The 25,425-nt window shown below is 36.7% G+C and overlaps 1 long non-coding RNA gene across 1 annotated transcript in view; it reads right to left on the bottom strand.

Annotated features, from left to right (window-relative positions):
* Positions 1-24,338, bottom strand: part of LOC131382593 (uncharacterized) — a 48,217-nt gene extending 23,879 nt beyond the window's left edge. The window contains exons 1-2 of the long non-coding RNA XR_009212158.1: positions 24,260-24,338; positions 23,737-23,799 (exon numbers count right to left, since the gene is read on the bottom strand). This is a non-coding gene — a long non-coding RNA (uncharacterized LOC131382593). The remainder of the gene's footprint in view (positions 1-23,736; positions 23,800-24,259) is intronic.
* Between the last annotated feature and the right edge of the window lie 1,087 nt (positions 24,339-25,425).

Raw genomic sequence — 25,425 nt, 5'->3', positions numbered from 1 at the left:
ATTCCCTAGGGCCTCTAGAGGAAATGCAGCCAAGCTGACACCTTCATTTTGGACTTATGGTCCCTTTAACTATAAGAGAACAAATTTCTGCTGTTGTAAGCCTCCGAAGTTATGGTAATTTGTTACAGCATTCCTAGATACCTAATACAGGTGGTGCTTTATGAACCTGGCAGGAAAGAATAAGAATGCTTTTCTCCACCTTAATATACAAACTACAAATTGGCAAGGCATAAGATTTTGGGTTTACAATTATATTCCTTAAATATTCTCTGTGTAGCAGGATGAGTTGCAGACAAAACTCCTCAGACACCGGATTAAAGAAGGAAGAGGTTTTTTATTCAGCCGGGAGCATCAGCAGACTCATGTCTTAAGAGCCAAACTCCCCGAAAAAGAAATTCCTAGCCCTTTTAAGGGCTTACAACTCTAAGGGGTCTACATGAAAGAGTCATAATAGATCAAGTAAGCGTGAGGAACGTGACTGGGGGCTACATACATCAGCGAACAGAACAAAAAGTTTTACAGTGCTTTCTCATACAATGTCTGGAATTTACAGATAACACCAGTAGTTTTGGTCAGGGGTTAATATTCTTATTATTTTAACCACCAGGGCCAGGTGGTGGTATAAAGGTCGTCTAGCTATTTATCTTACTTCTGTTTCTTTCCAACTTTTTGCTTTCTCCCTTTTCTCCTGTCTTATAAACTAGGGAAAAGGGGAGGTTGGGGAGAAACTGGGAAGGACAACAGAAGAACTGGTGGTCTCATAGCATATATGCACATTGTTGTATTGATTATTACTTGCGACCATTCCCTTTTCAAGGGAACATACATTTTCTTCCTATAGCAGGATCCTTTTATTTTCCTTGTCCTTTTTAAAAAACTATGTCAAGGATTTACCCCTCTTTAGTGATCACTTTCTGGAATACAGTGAGCCTTTTATTTTTATTATTATCATTATTATTATTGAGATGGAGTCCCACTCTTGCCCAGGCTGGAGTGCAGTGGCATGATCTCAGCTCGCTGCAACCTCTGCCTCCCAGGTTCAAGCGATTATCCTGCCTCAGCCTCCTGAGTAGCTGGGACCACAGGTGTATGCCACCACATCCAGCTAATTTTTGTAATTTTTGGTAGAGGCAGGTCTTCACTATGTTGTCCAGGCTGGTCTCTAACTCCTGACTTCAAGTGATCCACCCGCCTCGGGCTCCCAAAGTGCCTGGAGTATAAGAGTGAGTCACTGCGCCTGGGCAAGCATTTTTAAATAACATACAGAGATTGTTTTCTTCAGCTCAGAATATTTTGTTCTATTAGGGCTGTGAGTATTATTTTTGTTTTATTTATTTTGAACTTTCCTTTATTAACACCACACGTTTATATGGTCCTCTTCTCTGACCTCAAATTTTATTATTTTTTCTCCTATTATTTTCATCCCATTGTCCCTTTCCTAGTTTATTATGGTTTAAATTTGTCTTCAATAATATTGTTTCTATTTTCTGCAACAGTTTTAATGCTCCTTATTGTTCTTAATGTTTATTTTTATTTTTCTATTATATTATGTTGTTAGCTGTTTCAGTCCATTTTAATTTCATGTTGCCTTTTATAAATTGATTTTCTTGTAATTTTTTTGATTCTGTAGCAAATCATTTTCAGAGATATACTTTTTCTGTCACCAAAACCATATTTTCTTATATAATTACATTTTAAAATTAAATTATATTTAATAGTCTAGTTAAAGTGACAGCCTATAACAAAGAATAGGAGTACTCTGCCTCATCTGCGCTTAACCTGGGTCATTCTAATTCCAACTCTCCAAAGGCAAACCTTTTCAACTTTTTTTTTTTTTTTTTGGTAATTACCTACTTAGTCTAAATAACATACTTATGCTGGCTTAAATAACATGCAATTTCTTGATTTTATAATTTTGATTTATTATTATGCTTTGGAATATGAAGATTTTCTCTCTAATACATGTCTCCCCCAATACCCTGAGTTTTTCATAATTTTTGCATCAATCAGTATTTAATATTTACATTATTATAACTAGCTAGAGTTCCCTCATGAGCTATGTAGTCTTTCAGAAACAGAACCCTTTTGTTTTCTCTGTAGCCATGAATTGCCTATTTATTATTTGATTTATTTTGATATATCTATCACTAATTCATACCCAAATTCTCCCACAGAAGATTAATTCTCCTCAATATATTAGTTTCATTTTTCTTTGGTGACCTCTACTATGATATGAATGTGTCCCTCCAAAATTTTTATGTTTAAATATAATCTTCAGTGTGTTATTATAGTGTTAGGAAGTGGGGCCTTTAGGAGATGACTAGTTCAGGAGGGTAGAGCCCTGGGAATGAATAGCACCCTTGTGAAAGAGGTCTGAGAGAGCACGTGTGCCCTTTCCACATGTGAGCATACAGCAAGAAGGTACCATCTGTGAGCAGAGAGGGATGTTTCACCGGACACTCAATCTGCTGGAGCCTTGATCTTGGACTGCTCAGTCTCCAGAACCATGAGCAACAAATCTTACAGTTGTTTTTAGGTTATCCAGTCTGACTTATTTTGTTATAGCAGCCCAAATGGGCTATGACAACATCCCATCAGGAACCCTTCAACCACTACTCTGATCAGGACTGATTCCTTATTGGACGTGCAGCACAGCTATCGTCTTGGATTTTGATTCACTAATATGCTTGACTTCCTTTTGTCAACATCCTGAGATTTCTTTTATTTCCTACATTGAACCCCTTCTTTCCTGGACCTCATGTATTCCTCTTTCTTTGTTTGTTTGTTTTAGTAGAGCTAATTTTCCAGGCGCTTCCTGAGAAAAGGTGTAAATGAAGTAAAATTTTGAAAACTTGAGTTTCTAAAACATATTTTTTAAAATTCTACCTTAACACATGTTTGTTCTTTGAAGGACATAGAATTATAGCTTACAATATTTTTCTTTTATAATTTGACATCCTCACTCCATTTACATATAGAATCCAGTGTTATTTTTGAGAAATCCTCTATTAATTTACTTTGTCTGTAAACTGATTCTGTTCCTCCAACTTGGGAAGCTTTTTAGAATATTTATCTCTAAGATTCTTGCATGTCACTAACAAGTAACTTGGAAAGTGTCTGTTCATTATCATCCTTATTTGTATTTCTAATTTTCTTATGTTTTCTCTACTGTTTCAATCTCTTTGTTTTATTTGTTCTAATTTCTGGCAGATTTTCTCAAGTTTCTCTTTCATCATTTTGACTGAGTTTTAAATTTATTTTATCAAATCTTTAATATCCAAAAGCTTCTTTATATTCTGAATATATCTATTAAAATAGAGTTCTATTCTTGTTCTTTTGGATGCAATATTTATCTCACCATTTTTGACAATCTGAGTTATTGTTTATCTTTTTTTTTCCAGTTTACTTCTGCTCCCTGTGCTGTCTCTGCGTCTCCTGTGCTCCATTGTTTCTGTTTGTATGCTTTGGTCTTTTTAATGTTTAGGATTCTCATCAACCTCTCATGATCCTAGGCCAGTTAGGACTGATTGGGAACTCTGTGTGTGGTGTGGGAGAGGCTTGTCAAGTAACAGTATTAACTAAAGTTTAATTGGCCAGAAACCAAGCCATTTTTACTAGGAGGATTTTCAGCTGTCAGTACCTACAGGTCTGCCTTTTGGGCAAGTGTATTTCCTCAGTGAGGGGGTACTCTAATCACTGCCTGATATGGTTTGGCTGTATTCCCACCAAAATCTCATCTTGAATTATAGTTCCCATAATCCACATGTGTCAAGAGAGGGACCCAGTGGGAGGTAATTGAATTATGGGGTTGGTTACCCTATGCTGCTGTTCTTGTGATAGTGAGTGAGTTCTCAGGTGATCTGATAGTTTTGTAAGGGGCTTTTCCTTGTTTGCTTGGCATATCTCTCCTGCTGCCTTGTGAAGGAGGACATGTTTCTTTCCGCTTTTGCCATGATTGTAAGTTTCCTGAGGCCCTCCCAGCCATGTGGAACTGTGAATCAATTAAACCACTTTTCATCATAAATTACCCAGTCTTAGATATTTCTTCGTAGCAGGGTGAGAATGGCCTAATACAGTAAATTGGCACCAGGGGTGGGGTACTGCTGTAAAAATACCCAAAAATGTGGAAGCAAGTTTGGAACTGGATAACAGAGATTGGAACAGCTTGGAGGGCTCAGAAGAAGACAAGAAAATGTGGGAAAGTTTGGAACTTCCTAAAGACTTGGAGGGCTCAGAAGACAGGAAGATGTGGGAAAGTTTGGAACTTGCTAGAGACTTCTTGAATGGCTTTGACCAAAATGCTGATCGTTATATGGACAATGAAGTCCAGGCTGAGGTGATGTCAGATGGAGAACGGAACTTGTTGGGAACTGGAGTAAAGATGACTCTTGCTATGCAAAAAGACTGGCATTTTGCCCCTACCAGGGAGATGTAGGGTAGAACAAAGCTGGAGGCATCATGCAACTATTCTACAGGGCTACAGTAACCAAAACAACATGGTATTGGTACAAAACCAGACATATTGACCAATGGGATAGAATAGAGAGCCTATAAATAAAGCCATATACCTACAACTATTTGATCCTTGGCAAGCCTGACAAAGACGAGCAATGGGAAAGATTCCTTATTCAATAAATGGTGCTGAGATAACTGGCTAGCCACATGCAGAAGATTGAAACTCCACTCCTTTATACCATAAATAAAAATAAACTCAAGATAGATTAATGACTTAAAAATCAAACCTAAAACAATAAAAACCCTGGAAGACAACGTAAGCAATAAGATTCTGAACATAGGAATGGGCAAAAATTTCATTATGAAGATGTGAAAAGCAATTGCGACAAAAGCCAAAATTCACAAATGGGATCTAATCAAACTCTTCTTACAAAAGAAGAGTAAACAGACAACCTACAGAATGGGAGAAAATTTTTGCATACTATGCATCTGACAAAGGTCTAGTAGCCAGCATCTATGAAAAACTTAAATTTACAAAAAACCCCAAAACAACGCCATTACAAAGTGGGCAATAGATATGAACAGATACTTTTTAAAATAAGACATACATGCCGCCAAAAAATCATATAAAAAATGCTCAACATCACTGATCATTAGAAAAATGCAAATCAAAACCACAATGAGAATCCATATCACTCTAGTCAGAATGGCTATTAGTAAAAAGTCAAAAAATAATAGATGCTGGTGAGGTTGCACAGAAAAGGGAACACATACACTGTTGGTGGGAGTTTAAACTAGTTCAACCATTGTGGAAAGCAGTTTGGCAATTCCTCAAAGAGCTAAAAACAGTACTTCAATTCAACCCAGCAATCCTATTACTGGGTACATATCCCCAGGGAATATAAATTGTTCTACCATAAAGACACATGCATGCATATGTTGATTGCAGCACTATTCACAATGGCAAACATATGGAATCAACCTAAGTGCCCATCAATGGTAGGCTGGATAAAGAAAATGTAGTACATATACACCACAGAATACTATGAAGCCATAAGAAAGAATGAGATCATGTTCCTGGCAGCAACATGGATGGAGCTGGAGGTCATTATCCTTAGCAAACTAATGCAGAAACACAAATCGACATACCATATGTTCTCATTTATAAGTGGAGTTAAATTAGGAGAACATATAGACACAAAAAGGGAACAACAGACAGTGGGGCCTATTGAAGGGTGAAGGGTGGGAAGAGGGAGAAGATAAGAAAAAATAGTCAATGGATACTAGATTTAGTACCTGGATGACAAAACACCCTGTACAACAAACCCCTGTGACATGAGTTTACCTATATAGCAAACCCGCACATGTACACCTGAAACTAATATAAAAGGTTTTTAAAAATTAAAAATAAATAAATTAACTTTATTGGGGTATGATTAACATAAAAATAGCAGTTCATACTTAATATATGCCTCTCAATGAGTCCACATCTGTGAAATTTTCACCACCGTCAAAGCCAGGTACATATTAATCACCTTCCATAGATCCCCCCGACCCCTTTTTAAATTATTTTTTTCTTTGTGTTTAGAACATTTAACATAAGATATACCCTCTTAGCAAATGTTAAGTTATATGGTTTGGTTCTGTGTCCTCATTGAAATCTCATGTCAAATTGTAATCCTCAATGTTGGAGAAGGGTCCTGGTGGGATGTGATCTAATTAAACCTCCTTTTTTATGTATATAAAGTACTCAGTCTCAGGTAGTTCTTTATAGCAATGTGAAAATGGACTAATACGTTAAGTATACAATATGGTATTCTTAGCTATAGGCACTAAGCTTTATATTAGAGCTACAGAATTTATCTTATATAACTAAAACTTTGTACCCTTTAACTGTCATCTCCCAATTGCCCCCTTCCCCAAATCTTTGGCAACCACCATTTTACCCTCTACTTCTGTGAGTTTGAATATTTTAGATTTCACATATAAATCATATTATACAGTAACTGTTTTTCTATGCCTGGCTTATTTCACTTAACATAATGCTCTCTAGGTCTATTCATATTTTTACAAATGTCACAAAAGTCAATGCCGGCCCGTGAAAGTGTCTGTGGGGGCTGCAGAGACACAGTAGTGGAGCTGCCCAAGGCATTAGGAGTGCACTTCTTGCATGAGTGTGGCATGGATGTGAGACATGGAGTCAAAGGAGGTTATTTTAAAACTTTAAGGTTTAATGAGTGCCCTGCCAGGTTTTGAACTTGCATAGGGATGGTGGCCTCTTTGTTTTGGCTAATTTCTCCAATTTGGAATGGGAACATTTACCCAATGCCTCTACCCCCATTGTATCTAGGAAGTAAAAAACTTGTCTTTGATTTTACAGGCTCATAGGTGGAAGGGACTTGGCTTGTCTCAGATGAGACTTTGGACTTCAACATTTGGGTTACTGCTGAAATGAGTTAAGACTTTGGGGGACTGTTGGGAAGGCATGATTGACTTTGACATGTGAAAGGGACGGGGTTAGGGGTGGAATAATATGGTTTGGCTCTGTGTCCCCACCCAAAATTATAATCCAATTGTAATCCCCACATGTTGAGGGAGAGACCTGGTGGGTGATGATTGTATCATGGGGGTGGTTTCCGCCATGCTATTCTCATGATAGCAAGGAGTTCTCACAAGATCTACTGGTTTAGAAGTGGTAGTGTTCCTTATGCTCTCTCTCTCTATCCTGCCACCTTGTGAAGAAAGTGCCTCGCTTTCCCTTCACCTTCCACCATGATTGTAAGTTTCCTGAGGCCTCCTCAGCTATGTGAAACTGTGAGTCAATTAAACCTGTTTTGTTTATAAATTACCCAGTCTCAGTAGTATTTTTATAGCAGTGTGAAAACAGACTAATACAGGCTCTAACAAAGATATTCTAATCTGTGATTGGTTGAGAAATTTGGTGTTTCTCTTGAAGGCGATATGGGTTGGAACCTCTTATTCCGCCATCTTGCTAACATCCTATGTTGCTTTCTTCTTAATTTTCCTCCTTCCCTACCCATTGTGTAACTTGGTGGAACGGTTTGGGTTACATAGTTATCCCACTGTATTCTCACCAGTGTTCAAATCTGTAGCTTTAAGGCATATTTAATCTCCACATCTCTTGAATTAGTCACCAATTACTATATAGGTTGATTTTGTGGAATATATCTCTGCTGTATTCTTGCTGAGTCTTTTTCTTTATCCTTTCACCTACTAATTATTTTCTTGTTCATCTGAACTTATAACAGTGTCTGACAAATTGTATTATAGTGATGCCTTGCACGTCCATTCTTTCTTACCCAAGTTCTTTATGTATGGGTACTGCTTGCCTCAGAAGATGTGCTGCATTCAGACATTTTCTTTGATTTCATGCCTGATTGTTTTCCAGGAGTTTTCAGTATCTGGAGTTGGGCAAAGTATACTCTGGTTTAGAAAGCATCTTTAAATGGTAGGGAGAGATACTTGCAGTGTCCCAGTTGCTATCAGTTCTGGAATGCTGAGATGTGAGTGTATGGTGATACAGGCATGAAACATCTATCTATTAATTTTTAGAAATTTTGTTGCATAAAGTGAGAGTGTGTCAGAAACTACAGTTCTAACAACTGTCTTTTAGCTAATACTAAATCCTCCCATATTCTGACTGTCTTTCAGCCTTTGTTTTCAGTGTTATCGAGAATTTTTATTTATTTTTGTTTTCAGAAGCCATTTAGTGAGAAGTTGAGAGAGGGACTTTGGAATTACTACCCAGAGTCCTCTTGAGCCAGAATTCTTATTGCATTTGAAACTGTTCTTGTGATGCTTTAAACTTTAAAGCATGCTTTTAAGTTAAAGATCTCTAAAGTTCTTTCTGATGTCAAGACTGAAAGGAGTGTTTTAAAGAATACTGCATATTGTTTTTCTTTCCCTAACTCACTTCTCATTCTTATAATTGCTTCCTAGTTTTTGGTAATATAACCCAGATTAATGCAACTACATCATTTGATATTATATAATTTCATTTAATAATTAATTTGGCTATTTGCATCCAATTTTATAAACATTCAAAATTTTAAAAATCTAAGTTTATGTTTCATGTGTTAATGTTTATTTTTAATACTATTTTTAACCACAAGACCCCCATTCTTGAAATATTTAATTTGATTTATTCACATTAGTGATACATTGACACCTCATATAGAATTCTTTCATTGCATTTCCTTCTTTTAGCCTCAAAAGATATTGCAACATGGTCTCCTGGCATGTCAAATTGTGTATTGTACTACAGAAAGCAATTAGAATTTTTTAGCAAAGGGTATTTTTGGGGAATTTCTCAAGTTGACCGATGACTTTTCCTCTCAGGAGTTAATGGTGCCATTGCTAGGTTCCTAGCATGGAAAGCCATCGGATCTGGAATAGAGAGTGGAAAAGAGTTCAAGGAAAGCTTGTCATAGTCTTTCTGGCTTTGAAGCTGCTGAGTGTGGATGTACCCCTCTGTGGTGTTTCATGACTAATTAAATTGTATTAATGCAAAGAAGAAGAATGGCCACAGTTATAGATGACTGTCTGAAAAAGACTTTTCCCAGACTGAAGAAGTGGAACAGCTCATTGATAGAGAATTTAATGAATTACAGCTTGGAAGAAACCAAACAAAGATGACTTTACACTAATTAGCCACACAAAAACATTCTCCAAATATACAGGGCATAATGACTAAGCCCTGTGTAAGAGACTTAACTAGGTTGTATGTATACCACAGTTTTGGAAAAAAAGACAACTAACATTCCTTAGGCCACACTGGAATTCAAGACTAAAATACTTAACTTATCCAATGGTTAAGTATGAATTGTGCAACCACTGAGCTGCCAAATTTTCCTTTGGTTATGAACTGTTACAGATGCAACCACCACACATCACTGAGACATTGTAACAGCTTGGTTTTGTCAACTGAAGAAATATAGATTCAATGAATTTGCTCTTTACAGCATTTTTCAGAGTAAACTATGTGTGGTCAGGAAAGGAATTACATCTGGAGTATCTGATAATAAGTCCTTTCACAACCAGCATTTAATGGAAAGATCTAAAATAGCATGTGTGAAAAAAGGTTGTTTTGTTCTAGAGGAGGACCAACAGTTTTGAACACTTAGTCACCACAGCAGTTGATGACAATGAAACCTAAGACATCTGATCACTTTAGCATGATCGTCTGCAAGGTTCTTCCAGCTACAACATCAGTTGTTCTCATGATAGTATACTTTTCTTAATGTTTGTCATGCTGTGTTTTGTATTTGGAAAGGGGGATAATGTTGTGAAACGAAAACTTTCTCTCAGTTTTAAAAAATAAATGAGACAAATGCAACATCTATCTAAGTTGTTTTCAAAGCAAGAAGCTTTCTTTGCACAGACGCTGAGGGTAATAATTTTTTCAACTTTGTGTCTAAGATAAAAAACCAAAACTGACTTTTCTGTTTCATTTCATTTTACTGGCAAAGACTTATTGCTGACATGGGTCTGGTGGAGACTGAGCTTTTCCTCTCAACTCATACTTAGCAGAGTAGTGTTCTAAATACAGCTTCATTTGCCTAATCACCACACTTTGCTGTCAGGCTAGGTAGAGAGAGTCTTCTTATATCTGCCAGGTTTTCTGTAAGCAGGAAGAAAAATATTTTCTAGTAATAAGGAAAAACAGTAAGAATGTTGTCTCCCTGTGACTGAGCATGTTTTTGTAATTAATAATAATGCTTGTATGAAGATGATTTGATACTGCACTCTATAGGATGTTGAATTCATTTGGGCTGAATTATCTTTCGGTTGAATTATCATTGTGTTGAATTATCTTGGGCTGGGAATAGTTGTTTCTAAAAACTGGGACCTAACTTCATTTATTTTATTGTTTTTCTGTTTTCCTTTTCTCTTACCTTTATTATTGTCTTCTTCTCTTTTATTTGGGTTTAACTTGCTATTATCCTTCTAGCATATTAAGGTGGAAGCTTAGATCACTGATTCAGAACTTCTTTTCTAATATAATCATACAATGCTATAAATTTTCCTGTAAGCATTGCTTTAGCTGCCTCCCATAAATGTTAATATTTTGTATTTTCATTTCCATTAAGTTAAAAATGCTTGTAAATTTTCCATGCGATGTCTTCTTTGACCCATGGGTTATTTGGAAGCAGCTTTTTAAATTTCTAAAGATTTGGGGATTAAAAAATATCTTTCTGTTATTAATTTCCAGTTTAATTATCTTATGGTCAGAGAACACACTTTATATAAACTTAATCTTTAAAAAATGTACTGAGACATGTTTATGGCCCAGAATATAGTTTATTTTGTAAATGCTAAGTGTGTACCTGAAAAATTGTGTATTCTACTGTTGTGTGGGAGAGTATACTATAAATATCAGTTAGATTAAGTTGGTTGATAGTGTTGTCCACATCTTGTATAACCTATTGATTTTCTGTATGATTGTTCTACCATCTGATGGTTTGCTGAGAGAAAACTTCTAAAATCTTTAAACTATAATTTTGGATTTTTGTATTTCTTTTCTCAGTTCCATTAATATTTGCTTCATATACTTTAGAATTCTAATGTATTTGTATATTTATTAGATATGCAAACATTTAGGATTACATTCTCTAGATAAATAAATACCTTTATGATTATAAAATGTCCATCTTTATTCCCGGTAATATTTTTCATTCATTCTAAAAATCACCTTCATCTGAAATTAATATAGCTATTTTAGCTTTCTTCTGCTTAGGTCTAAATGGTATATTTTACTTTGTTCTTTCACTTTTAAGGCTTCTTAGTGCTAATTCTTGGATATGTTTTTTGTTTTTTAGTGGCTGTTTTAAGGTTTGGAGTACCCATATTCAACTTACTATAGTCTATCTTCCAACAATAATACTATAACACTTCATATATACTGTAAGAATATTATAGTAGTATATTTTCATTTTCCCTATTCCAACCTTTTTGCTAGTATAGTCATACATTTTACTTGTACGTGTTATAAACCCCAAGATACATTGCTATTATTTTCGCTGAACAATTATATTTTTAAAAATTGGCAAATGAGAAAAATAATTTTAAAAGACTTTACATTTATCCACATGTTTACTATTTGCAGCATTTTCATTCTTTCCTATAGATTTTAGTTTCTAATTTTCATTCTGCCTGAGTATTTCCTTTAATATTTCTTTTTGTTCCTGACTGATGACAATAAATTCTTTTCAGCTTTTAATTTTTGTTCTTTTCGTCTGAAAATATCTTTATTAGATCTTCATTTGCTAAGATAATTTTACATACTATAGATTCTAGGCTTACAATTTTCTTCAAATCTTTGAAGATGTTATACCACTGTGTTCCGCTTGCCTACTTCTTGACAAAAAGTCTGCAGTTGTTCATGTCTTTTTCTCTTTATATATAATGTGTTTTCCCCTTCCTCTGACTGATTTATTTTTATTTTTTATTATACTTTAAGTTCTGGGATACACATGCAGAATGTGCAGTTTTGTTACATAGGTATACACGTGCCATGGTAGTTTGCTGCACCATCACCTACATTAGGTATTTCTCCTAATGCTATCCCTCCCCTAACCCCCCACCCCCTCACAGGCCTCCCTGTGTCCATGTGTTCTCATTGTTCAACTCCCACTTAGGAGTGAGAACATGTGGTGTTTGGTTTTCTGTTCTTGTGTTAGTTTGCTGAGAATGATGGTTACCAGCTTTAACCATGTCCCTGCAAAGGACATGAATTCATCCTTTTCTATGGCTGCATAGTATTCCATGGTATATATGTACCACATTTTCTTAATCCAGTCTATCATTGATGGACATTTGGGTTGGTTCCAAGTCTTGCTATTCTGAATAGTGTTGCAATGAACATACGAGTGCATGTATCCTTATAGTAGCATGATTTATAATCCTTGGGGTATATACCCAGTAATGGGATCACTGGGTCAAATGGTATTTCTAGTTCTTGATCCTTGAGGAGTTGTCATGCTGTCTTCCACAATGGTTGAACTAATTTACACTCCCACCAACAGTGTAAAAGTGTTCCTATTTCTCCACATCCTCTCCAGCATCTGTTGTTTCCTGACTTTTTAATGAACACCATTCTAAGTGGCGTGAAATGGTATCTCATTGTGGTTTTGATTTGCATTTCTCTAATGACCAGTGATGATGAGCATTTTTTCACGTTTGTTGGCTGCATAAATGTCTTCTTTTGAGAAGTGTCTATTCATATCTTCTGCCCACTTTTTGATGGGGTTTTTTGTTTTTTTTTCTTGTAAATTTGTTTAAGTTCTTTGTAGATTCTGGATATTAGCCCTTTGTCAGATGGATAGATTGCACAAATTTTCTCCCATGCTGTAGGTTGCCTGTTCACTCTGATGATAGTTTCTTTTGCTGTGCAGAAGCTCATTAGTTCAATTAGATCCCATTTGTCAATTTTGGCTTTTGTGGCCATTGGTTTTGGTGTTTTAGACATGAAGTCTTTGCCTATGCCTATGTCCTGAATGGTATTGCCTAGGTTTTCCGCTAGGATTTTTATGGTTTTACATCTTACATTTAAGTAGTTAATCCGTTTTGAGATAATTTTTGTATAAGGGAGGGGTCCAGTTTCAGTTTTCTGAATATGGCTAGACAGTTTTCCCAACACCACTTATTAAATAGGGAATCCTTTCCCCATTGCTTGTTTGTGTCAGGTTTGTCAAAGATCAGATGGTTGTAGATGTGTGGTGTTATTTCTGAGGCCTCTGTTCAGTTCCATTGGTCTATATATCTGTTTTGGTACCAATACCATGCTGTTTTTGTTACTGTAGACTTGTAGTATAGTTTGAATTCAGGTAGCATAATGCCTCCAGATTTGTTCTTTTTGCTTAAGATTGTCTTGGCTATGTGAGCTGTTTTTTGGTTCTATATGAAATTTAGAATAGTTTTTTCCAATTCTGTGAAGAAAGTCAATGGTAGCTTGATGGGAATAGCATTGAATCTATAAATTACTTTGGGCAGTATGGCCACTTTCACAGTATTGATTCTTCCTATCCATGAGCATGGAATGCTTTTCCATTTGTTTGTGTCCTCTTTTATTTCCTTAAGCAGTGGTTTGTAGTTCTCCTTGAAGAGGTTATTCACATCCTTTGTAAGTTGGATTCCTAGGTATTTTATTCTCTTAGTAGCAATTGTGAATGGGAGCTCACTCATGATTTGGCTCTCTGTTTGTCTGTTATTTGTGTATAGGAATGCTTGTGATTTTTCCACATTGATTTTGTATCCTGAGACTTTGCTGAAGTTGCTTATCAGCTTAAGGAGATTTTGGGCTGAGTGGTGGGGAAATATATGATCATGTCATCTACAAACATAGTCAATTTGACTTCCTCTTTTCCTATTTGAATACCCTTTATTTCTTTCTCTTACCTGATTGCCCCAGCTAGAACTTCCAGTACTATGTTGAATAGGCGTGTTGAGAGAGGGCATCCTTGTCTCCTGCCAGTTTTCAAAGGGAAATCTTCCAGTTTTTACCCATTCAGTATGATATTGGCTGTGGGTTTGTCATAAATAGCTCTTATTATTTTGAGATACGTTCCATCGATACCTAGTTTATTGACAGTTTTTAGCATGAAGGGCTGTTGAATTTTGTCAAAGGCGTTTTCTGCATCTGTTGAGATAATCATGTGGTTTTTGTCATTTGTTTTGTTTACATGATAGATTACAGTTATTGATTTGCATATGTTGAACCAGCCTTGCATCCCAGGTATGAAGCTGACTTGATCATGGTGGATAAGCTTTTTGATCTGCTGCTGGATTCAGTTTGCCAGTATTTTATTGAGGATTTCTGCATTGATGTTCATTAGGGATATTGGCCTAAAATTTTCTTTTTTGTTGTGTTTCTGCCAGGCTTTGGTATCAGGATGATGCTAGCTTCATAAAATGAGTTATGGAGGATTTCCTTTTTTTCTGTTGTTTGGAATAGTTTCAGAAGGAATGGTACCAACTCCTCTTTGTACCTCTGGTAGAATTCAGCTGGGAATCCTTCTGGTCCTGAGCTTTTTTTGGTTGGTAGGCTATTAATTACTGCCTCAATTTCAGGACTTGTTATTGGTCTATTCAGGGATTCAACTTCTTCCTGGTTTAGACTTGGGAGGGTGTATGGGTCCAGGAATTTATCCATTTCTTCTAGATTTTCTAGTTTATTTGTGTAGAGGTGTTTATTGTATTCTGTGATGGTAGTTTGTGTTGCTGTGGGATCAGCAGTGATATCCCCTTTATCATTTTTTATTGCATCTATTTGATTCTTCTCTCTTTTCTTCTTTATTAGTCTGGCTAGCAGTTTACCTATTTTGCTGATCTTTTCCAAAAACCATCTCCTAGATTCATTTATTATTTGAAGGGATTTTTGTGTCTCTATGTCCTTCAATTCTGCTCTGATCTTAGTTATTCTTGTCTTCTGCTAGCTTTTGAATTTGTTTGCTCTTGCTCCACTAGTTCTTTAAATTTTGGTGTTAGGGTGCAGATTTTGTATCTTTCTTGTTTTCTCTTGTGGGCTTCTAGTGCTATAAATTTCCCTCTACACTCTGCTTTAAATGTGGCCCAGAGATTCTGGTCCGTTGTGTCTTTGTTCTCATTAGTTTCAAATAACGTCTTTATTTCTGCCTTCATTTCGTTATTTACCCGGTAGTCATTCAGGAGCAGGTTGTTCAGTTTCCATATAGTTGTGTGGTTTTGAGGGAGTTTCTTAATCCTGAGTTCTAATTTGATTGCACTGTGGACTGAGAGACTGTTTATTATTATGTCAGTTCTTTTGCATTTGCTGAGGAGTCTTTTACTTCCAATTATGTGGTCAATTTTAGAATAAGTGCAATGAGTTGCTGAGAAGAATGTATATTCTGTTGATTTGGGGTGGAGAGTTCTGTAGATGTCTATTAGGCCTGCTTGGTCCAGAGCTGAGTCCAAGTCCTGAATATCCTTGTTAATTTTCTGTCTCATTGATCTGTCTAATATTGCCAGAGGGGTTTTAAATTCTCCAACTATTATTGTGTGGGAGTCTAAGTCTCTTTGTAGGTCTCTAAGAACTTTATGAATCTGGGTGCTCCTGTATTGGGTGCCTATATATTTAGAAAAGTTAGTTCTTGTTGAATTGCTCCCTTTACCATTATGTAATGCCCTTCTTTGTCTCTTTTGATATTGGTTGGTTTAAAGTCTGTTTCATCAGAGATTAGGATTGCAATTCCTGCTTTTTTTTTTGCTTTCCATTTGCTTGGTAAATATTAGTCCACCTCTTTATTTTGAGCCTATGTGCATCTTTGCAGGTGAGATGTGTCTCCTGAATACAGCATACTGATGGTTCTTGACTCTTTATCCAATTTTCCAGTCTGTGCCTTTTAATTGGGACATTTTGTCCATTTACATTTAAGGTTAATATTGTTATGTGTGAATTTGATCCTGTCATTATGAGGCTAGCTGGTTATTTTGCCCATTAGTTGATGCAGTTTCTTCATAGTGTTGATGTTCTTTACAATTTTGTATGTTTTTGTAGTCATTGGTACCAGTTTTACCTATCCATGTTTAGTGCTTCCTTCAGGAGCTCTTGTAAGGCAGGACTGATGGTGACAAAATCTCTCAGCATTTGCTTGTCTGTAAAGGATTTTATTTCTCCTTTGCTTATGAAGCTTAGTTTGGCTTGATATGAAATTCTGGGTTGAAAATTCCATTCTTTAAGAATGTTGAATATTGGCCCCCATGCTCTTCTGGCTTGTAGGGTTTCTGCAGAGAGAGCCACTGTTAGTCTGATGGGCTTCCCTTTGTGGGTAACCTGACCCTTCTCTCTTGCTGCCCTTAACATTTTTTCCTTCATTTTGATCTTGGTGAATCTGATGATTATGTGTCTTGGGGTTCCTCTTCTTGAGGAGTATCTTTGTGATGTTCTCTGTATTTCCCGAATTTGAAAGTTGGCCTGCCTTGCTATGTTGGGGAAATTCTCCTGGACAATGTCCTGAAGATTGTTTTCCAACTTGGTTACATTCTCCCCGTCAATTTCAGGTACACCAATCAAATGTAGATTTGGTCTTTTCACATAGTCCCATATTTCTTGGAGGCTTTGCTCATTCCTTTTTATTCTTTTTTCTCTAATCTTGTCTTCTTGCTTTATTTCATTAAGTTGGTCTTCAGTCACTGATATCCTTTCTTCTGCTTGTTCGATTTGGCTATGATACTTGTGTATGCTTCTCGAAGTTCTCATGCTGTGTTTTTCGGCTCCATCAGGTCACTTATGTTCTTCTCTAAGCACGTTATTCTAGTTAGCAATTGGTCTAACCTTTTTTCAAGGTTCTTCGTTTCTTTGCATTGGGTTAGAACATGCTCCTTTAGCTTGGAGGAGTTTGTTATTACTCACCTTCTGAAGCCTACTTCTGTCAATTCGTCAAACTCATTCTCCATCCAGTTTTGTTTCCTTGCTGGCAAGGAGTTGTGATCCTTTGGAGGAGAAGAGGCATTCTGGTTTTTGGAATTTTTAGCCATTTTGCTCTGGTTTCTTTCCATCTTTGTGGATTTATCTACCTTTTGAATTTGATGTTAGTGACTTTTGAATGGGTTTTCTGAGTGGATGTGCTCTTCCTTTCTGTTTGTTAGTTTTCCTTCTAACAGTCAGCCCCTCTGCTCCAGGTCTGCTGGAGTTTGCTGGAGGTCCACTCCAGACCCTGTTTGCCTGGATATCACCAGTGGAATGTGCAGAACAGCAAAGATTGCTTCCTGTTCTTTCCTCTGGAAGCTTTGTCCCAGAGGGGCACCTGCCAGATGCCAGCCAGAGCTCTCCTGTATGAGGTGTCTGTGGGCCCCTACTGGGAGATGCCTCCCAGTCAGGATACAAGGGGGTCAGGGACCTACTTTAGGAGGCAGTCTGGCCCTTAGCAGAGCTCGAACACTGTGCTAGGAGGTCCTCTGCTCTTTTCAGAGCTGTGAGGCAGGGACGTATAAGTCTGCTGAACCTGTGTCCACAGCCACCCCTTCCCCCAGGTGCTCTGTCCCAGGGAGATGGGGGTTTTATCTTTAAGTCCCCAACTTGGGCTGCTGCCTTTTTTTCAGAGATACCCTGCCCAGAGAGGAGAAATCTGGCAGTCTGGCCTCAGAGGCCTTGCTGAGCTGACGTTGGTTCCGCCCAGTTCAAACTTCCCAAGGGGCTTTGTTTACACTGTAAGGGGAAAACCGCCTACTCAAGCCTCAGCAATGGCAGATGCCCCTCCCTGCGCCAAGCTCAAGTGTCCCAGGTCGATCTCAGACTGCTGCTGTGCTGGCAGCGAGAATTTCAAGCCGGTGGATCTTAGTTTGCTGTGCTCTGTGGGGGTGGGACTATTGAACCAGGCTACTTGGCTCCCTGGCTTCAGCCCCTTTACAGCGGAGTGAAGGGTCTGTCTTATTGGCATTCCAGGAGTCACTGGTGTATGGGAAAAAAAAAGAACTCCTGCAGCTAGTTCGATGTCTGTCCTTTGGCTGATTTTAAGATTTTTTAAAAACCATTGATTTTCAGTACTTTGTACGTGATGCACAGTTGTGCAATTTTCTTTCTCTTTGTTTTGATTTCAAATCATTATGTTTTTTGAATCTTTGGGTTTGTAGGCTTTATCATATTTGGAAATATTTTGGCCATTATTTCTTTAAATATTTTGTCTCTTTCTCCTAACTTTTCACTTCTGAGACTCCAGTTGGACAAATGTTTGACCACTTGATATTGTTTTACAGGTCACTGATACTCTGCTGTTTATTTGGGAGGCATCTTTTTAGTTAGTTAATTGTTTTACTTTTTTGAGCTCACTTTGGATAGTTTATATAGTATATATGTCAACTGTTTTGGGTTAACAATTTTTCTTTCTGCTATTATATTCATACATAATCACACTTGATACATTTTATTAAATTTCAAATATTGCTTTTCTTCATCTCATTTGAGCCATTTTGATTTTTTTATATCTTCCATTTCTCTCTATATCATTTAATATTTTTCTGCTTCTTAAAAACATACAACAGATTATGAGTATTATTTTAATAATAGTTTTCAGTCTACAAAGCAGACTGAAATAAGACTCTACAGAGTATTATTTTAATAATACTCTTAATACTGTTTTAATGTATCTGTCTGCTAATTTTATCATCGCTGTCCTATGTAGGTCTATTTCTTTTTATTGATTTTTCTCTTGTTTATGAATTAAATATTTTCCTGGGTTTTGCATGATGGTAATTTTTCATAGGATGTTAGATATTGTGAATTTTTTTATTAAATACTGTTTTTTATTTCATTAAAGATTGTTAAATTTTGTTTGATGTCTAATTAATTTACTTGAAACCAGTTTAATCCCTTTGTAGAATTCTTTTTCAGCTTTCTTAGGACTTTGTTTTCAATAGAAGCCACTTGTCTTGAGCTAATTTCATTCTGCTACTAAGGCAGTACCTTCGGGAACTCTACCCAATTTCCTATATATTATGAAATCTCTCTACTCTGGCTGGTGGAAATATGTTCATGCCCAGCTCTATTTGAGCTCCACGACTTGTTCAGCCTACTGCTTTTCAGGGATTATTTCCCTGGATTTGGGCAGTTTCCTTTTATGCACTCATAGATCTGTGATCAGCCAGAAACTCAATGGTATTTTCTATAGATCTTTGGAGTTTTTTTCTTTGTGCAGCTTCTCTTCTTCGGCACTCTTTTCTGCAAATTCTTGCTATCTTGGCTTCCTTGAATTCTAATCTCGAACTTAGGAAGACTGCCAGGCTCTGTTTGGATTTCCCCAATTAGCTATGTAGACTGAAAACTATTTCTAGGCAGCAAACTGGAGCAATTGTAGAGTTTATCTCATTTATTTATCTATCCCTATCCTAGGGATCATGGTCTTGCGCTGTCTGTTAGCTAATGTCTTAAAACAGTTGCATCACATGAACCTCTATCATGGCCTTGAGCAACAGGAGTCTACAGCTGGGCACAATTTGATTTTACTGAAATTTGTCATGTTATTTGTTAACTCTTATTTGTTGTTTAAATTTATATTTAGGAGCCAATGTAAAGTAATGGGAAAGAATCAGGACATGGAGACAGACAATCCAGGACCAAATCATAGCTCTATCTATATATGTATTAATTAAGTCATTCAATTCATTCATAACTTTATTATTTTGTTTTATAATGTTTATTGAATGTCTACTTTGTTCTAGTCACTGTGCAACATTCCAGTCTTAGTTTGTCACCTATAAAATAGGGAGAAATAACACTACTTCATTGTGGTAGATTGTGAAAATTGCCACAAATTATTCCACCTTTTTTCATGATCTTGCAATGCAAACTTGCAGCCTCTTCCATTAAGACATAAAGTTCATTTCTTCACTCATTAAATCTCGGCTGACCCTGTGACTCATTTTGTAGCTGAAGTGAAACATGCATGAGTTCTGAACCTGGGTCTTAAGAGACATTTCAGCCGGGCACAGTGGCTCATGCCTGTAATCCCAGCACTTTGGAAGGCTGAAGTGGATGGATCGCGAGGTCCGGAGTTCGAGACCAGCCTGACCAAGGTGGTAAAAACCCCGCCTCTACTAAAAATGCAAAATATTAGCTGGGCGTAGTGGTGCATGCCTGTAATCCTAGCTGCTCAGGAGGCTGAGGTGAGAGAATTGCTTGAACCCAGGAGGCGGAGGCTGACAATGTGAGAAAAAACTACGACATCTCTCAGGCCCAGCGCTTGATGTTAAATGAAAATTAAAAGAATTTATACTCTTTATTCTCTCAAATTTATTGTCTGTTGGCAAGATCCTATTTTATATGCCCAAAACCTAATATTAACTTTGTTTGTATTCTTTCTGAAAAATTCTTTTTTTCTTTTTCTTTTTTTTTTTTTTAGGCGGAGTCTCGCTCTGTCACCCAGGCTGGAGTGCAGTGGCGCGACGATCTCGGCTCACTGCAAGCTCTGCCCCCCGGGTTCACGCCATTCTCGCGTCTCAGCCTCCGGAGTAGCTGGGACTACAGGCGCCCGCCACCACGCCCGGCTAATTTTGCTTTTGTATTTTTAGTAGAGACAGGGTTTCACCTTGTTGGTCAGGATGGTCTCCATCTCCTGACCTCGTGATCCACCAGCCTCAGCTTCCCACCGCGCCCGGCCAAAATTCTTATTTTCAAAATATTATCCTGTTATAATCTCATGTTTTTACCCTATGGCATTTACCCATGTATTTAAGCATGCTATATGCATGTACTGTTGTTTTTACTTCACCTGTCCCTTTCCATGTTTAGAAATCATCCTAGACATTCCTAAAAACTCTGTTTAAGTGTCACCTCCTCTTTGAAACCACTGTGAATTTAGAGGAATTTTTCAGCCTTTTCTTTGTGATTCCAAGTCATTTTGATAGTATTACTTATAGTGCTTTTCATATTATAAATATTTGATTAATACTCTTTTCCTTTTGAAGAAGAACTACAGTTTATTTCACTTCTTTCTGTAAATCCACGTAGAGATCCATGATTATATGTTGAATATATGCCTGACAGCATGATTGCTTTTTCTAAGAATATGTTTTCCTTTTAAGTACTGGTACATTCCAAACTACGGGTTGATTGTCACTACTCAACTGAATGCTTTGGGAGAACAGAATCATTCATGCCAAGCACTGATATTTTCCAAATTAGTCTATGGAATAACCGCTGGGTATAAGCTTTATTTTAGTTTTTTAGAATTGTTTTAATATGCTCACCCATAATATTATTAGATGAGAAAAAGAAGATTTAGTCATTATTTTAATTAATTTAGTGTTTAAGAGTATTTAAAATAGTATTTAATTTAATGTAACTGATTATGAATTTCTAAACTTTTGAATTCTGCTGTCTCAGAAGTGTTCATCCTATAGACTTCCCAGAATAAAATCTTTAAAACCACCACAAAGTTCAGTAAAGGAAAAAAAATTCTTACATGGTTAAAACAATAGTTTAAGATATCATTACACTTTAACTTTTATTTCTGGAAAACAATCTTCAGAGCATTATCATTCATCTTAAAGATTACTCATGTATCCATTCTTTGAAAATCTAACATCTTAACATGTATCTGCTGCCTTTTTTTTGCAAAGAGCCTTATTTTTCAAAAGTCACAATTAGAGGGCTTGCCGGCTTTTTAACCTTGTGTTGGCTTCAATTCTCTTTGGAACAATAATCTCCCGGCTGTAGTTACTACTTTCATCCTAGAAGCTCTCACTCATCCCATGAGGCTTTCTTCATTATTCCTAAGTTTACCAATAGGGAAGCTGCAGTGTTCTCACAAAAAAAGTCCAAAAGTTGCTTAAAGAGTATAAGTAATATTTTCCATTTTTATTTAAATTTCTTTCTGATTCAGAGCCTTCCTTTTAGATTAAGACTAATTTCTTTGATGCTCATGGTTTTCAGATGATAAATCCCACAGCAACATTAGCATCTGACACTCTTAAAAAGCTCCTATGGTGCATAAATTTTCATCAAACACTCTAAATATTTTGTGGTTCTTAATGTTATGCTATATTTGAGTCAAGGAGTCATGGGATATATTTAAAAATCCAAAGGACAGAGAAGTATATTGAATTGAAAAGTGATAGTTCTCCTGCACGTTCCAATCTATGCTGCAAATCCCCTTTTCCTTGCCAGAAATAACCTTGGTGCACTGTCTTCCTACGCCTGTCCTGTGTATCTCGCAGATGTATTTATTCATGTGGATGCTGCTTATTACACACTGGATAATAGAAAGGATGAAACTCTTTATATCTGGGTCAACATCTGGCTTCCATTATGTGTTGGATACTGAAGAAAATGAAGGAATACAAAGGCAAATTGCACTATTATCTCAGCCTCAGTTTCTTCCTCTTATCACATACACACTAGGAAACACAGTGCATACACACAGGCAGTTGTACTTAAATGATGTCATAATTTGCACACCGTTCTGCAACGTATTTTTGTTCTTACTACATCCTAGTTATCTTCCCATATCAGAACATTCCTCATCTTTCTTAACAAGGATCTCATAGGATAGATTTCTCATAATTTATGTAGCCATCACTCTATTGATAGGTGCTTACATTGTTTCTATTTTTTCCTATTACAGAAATGTATTTGAAATTCATGTCTTTTTACATGCATGTTTTTACATGTGTACAAATATTTCTGTAAGACAGATTTCACTAAGTAGAACCAAAAAGTGATACAATTTTTTGTTTTCAATAGATACCACTAAATAACTCCAAAAAGACCATAACAATTACATTTCACACTATGAAATTCCAAGATTCCTCATACCCTCATCAGCACTTGATAGTAAATGAGAAATCTTTATATTACATATAAATAAAAAAATTAAAATATACACTCGTGTTTCTAGCTCCAATTAGGGAAGTAACATTTTCAAAGCCTGTTTGCTACTGAAAATTTGAAAGCACACATGAACTTTAACATAACCAACACATATCATTTTCTGATTAAATGGGGTTACAACTGTGTTTGTTATATTTGAGGATGAGCTCCTGTAACAAAAAGGATCCAAAATACAGTGGCTTAACAAATACAGAAATGAGTGTCTTTCTTGTGTAACAGAGCGGAAGTAAATAGCTCAGATGGGTGGGACAGATCAGCTCTATGCAGTCATTCAGAGACAGATTCCATCTGAATGGCTCAGACGGGTGGGACAGATCAGCTATATGCAGTCATTCAGAGATAGATTCCCGCAACCTAATTGCTCCCTCATCCTCTGGGATACAAATGAAGCTGGACCCCTGCCACATACAGAAAAAGTCTTAATGAGTTTTGCTGAATGTTTTAATTTCCAGACCCAGACACATCACTTCTGCTCACATTCTATTAACCAGAACTTGTCCATCTAACTGCTAGAGAGGCTGAGAAATATGACCTAGTTCAGAGGTTTCGACTCAATCACAACTTTACTTTCACGGGAAAAAGGAAGAACAGATTTTGGTGGAACTCAGTCTCATTTACTACTGCCCCCAATGTCATAGTAATATTCAAATAACTGAACTAAATAAAAAAGATGGCATTTCATAAAGGCAAATCCAGGAGAAGATAGAAATTGACATATTCAAAAGGCAATGTTTATCTTTATGAGCTTTAAATTACATAGAAATTTTCTTCCAATAATATTTTTTAAAGTGTTTACAACTGTTTGGTCCATCCTAGGTCATCTGAAGTAACTAAGCATTTCTCCTTATCTGTGGAAATATTCTATAAATATTGCAATGACTTACAACGAAGTTCCAAGATACCTCAAATTGTCATACCTCCTTCTTCAGTTTGTAGCAGTTTCATCTCATTACTTCAATCCTGGGCTACTTTTTAAAGGGCTAAACAAAAACAAATTTGTAACTACTTAACATTTTGAAAGTATACACAAGTAAGCCTAAGAAGAATTTAATGTCTAGAAATAAAATTCACCAAATGTATGCTCTACAGCAGGGGAAATCAATTCTAAAGCTGGGGCTAGGATAGAGAATAGAGGAGGCCAAAACCCTCTCTAGTTAGACTTAAGTCTATACTAGAAGACATGCCTAACTCCTGTCTTGCTGGCACAATGAACACATTTAACTAAAGGCATACAACAAAGCCATTATTGTTTTGTAGAAGATGATAAGACCAACAGAATAGTATAATGCCTTTTTTGGCACTGCGAGATGAAGTCAGAGAACTTTGGCAACTCAAAAGGAGCAATAAAATGGCCATGTGAAAAGGACACTTTGGAAATACAGCAATGGCAGAAATATAAGATGCATAACTGTGATCAAGATTTACTGCTAGAGATGTTACCATAGCTTCTGAGGTGCTGTCACTCTCTACCACACCTGGCAGCAGGATGTTAGATGAGATGGGAGCCCACAATTAAATACCAACAAAGGTAACTTCAGGACTTCAGCCTGTGGCCTACTTCATTCTGACCTCATAAAGAAGGTAGTCTTTGGAATGTATGCATGACCCAAGGACTGCGTAAAAGGTAATACAATGACTCAGTACTCAACAAAAAGAGAGGAGCAGGTAGTTTATGACTAACTTTACCAGGTGGCTTCCTTAAGCACAGTCATAAATAATAAGTGAATGTCACACAAAAAGAATCACAGGAAGAGAACGGATGGACAGCTTCTTTACCATATGCCTTTTGCAAGATCCCTGATGGATTTAAATTCTGTTGGTTTTTTGGAGAAGTTGTTCATACCTCAATCCTGTACCCTTCTTAGATGACACCGATCAGTCTCTTCTCTGTTCATAAACACCCCACATGCCCATGTTTGTTAACTAAAGATGTAATTTACTTCTGTTTTTAGCTTGGTACGTTTTTTTTTTTTTTTTTTCTGAATGTGTCTCTACAACTCCCTTTCACTTATCATTGTTCTGCTTTCAGTTGAGTCACTCAGTCATCGCTAAGGACTCATTAGCTGGTTAATGAGAAGCACTGTATAGACAGAAAACTGTGCACCTGCCAACTGCCTGCCGAAGGACCTGGGCTGTAATTTTCTTGCCATTTCAATCCCAATCTTTCTTTAGGAGACTGATGCTAAGGTTCAGAGTGGACTGTTTGTTTGATGGTTTCTAATATGGAGACAGTTCCAAGAGAGCCAGGATTAAATTGGCCAACTTCATGCACATGTGTGACCCAACCCAAATTACAGTCCAGGTGGCTGGTGGTGAAAGCCAACTCATTAACCTACAGTGACACCTGTTCATCTGACACACCTTTCCTGAACTCAAAAGGTCTATTTCTTTTGAAATATTTATGTCTCTGAAACTAAAGTTCATTCCATTCTTGTCTTTAACTTCACATGATGGTTAAAACAGACACTTAAAATAATAAAATCACCTGTAAAGGCAGAGAAGAAACATACGAAGAAGAGTCCTTTCTGTCAGGACAGAAATAAAATAAAATGTGCATATAGGATCCTGAAAGAAAAATCTTCACCCAATTTTAAATGGGAGTTTTA

This window comes from Hylobates moloch, unplaced genomic scaffold, assembly GCF_009828535.3.
Source record: "Hylobates moloch isolate HMO894 unplaced genomic scaffold, HMol_V3 SCAFFOLD_2, whole genome shotgun sequence".
NCBI classification, from domain to species: Eukaryota; Metazoa; Chordata; class Mammalia; order Primates; family Hylobatidae; genus Hylobates; species Hylobates moloch.
The sequence above is the reverse complement of the archived record's forward strand: the minus strand, read 5'-3'. Positions and strand labels throughout refer to the sequence as shown.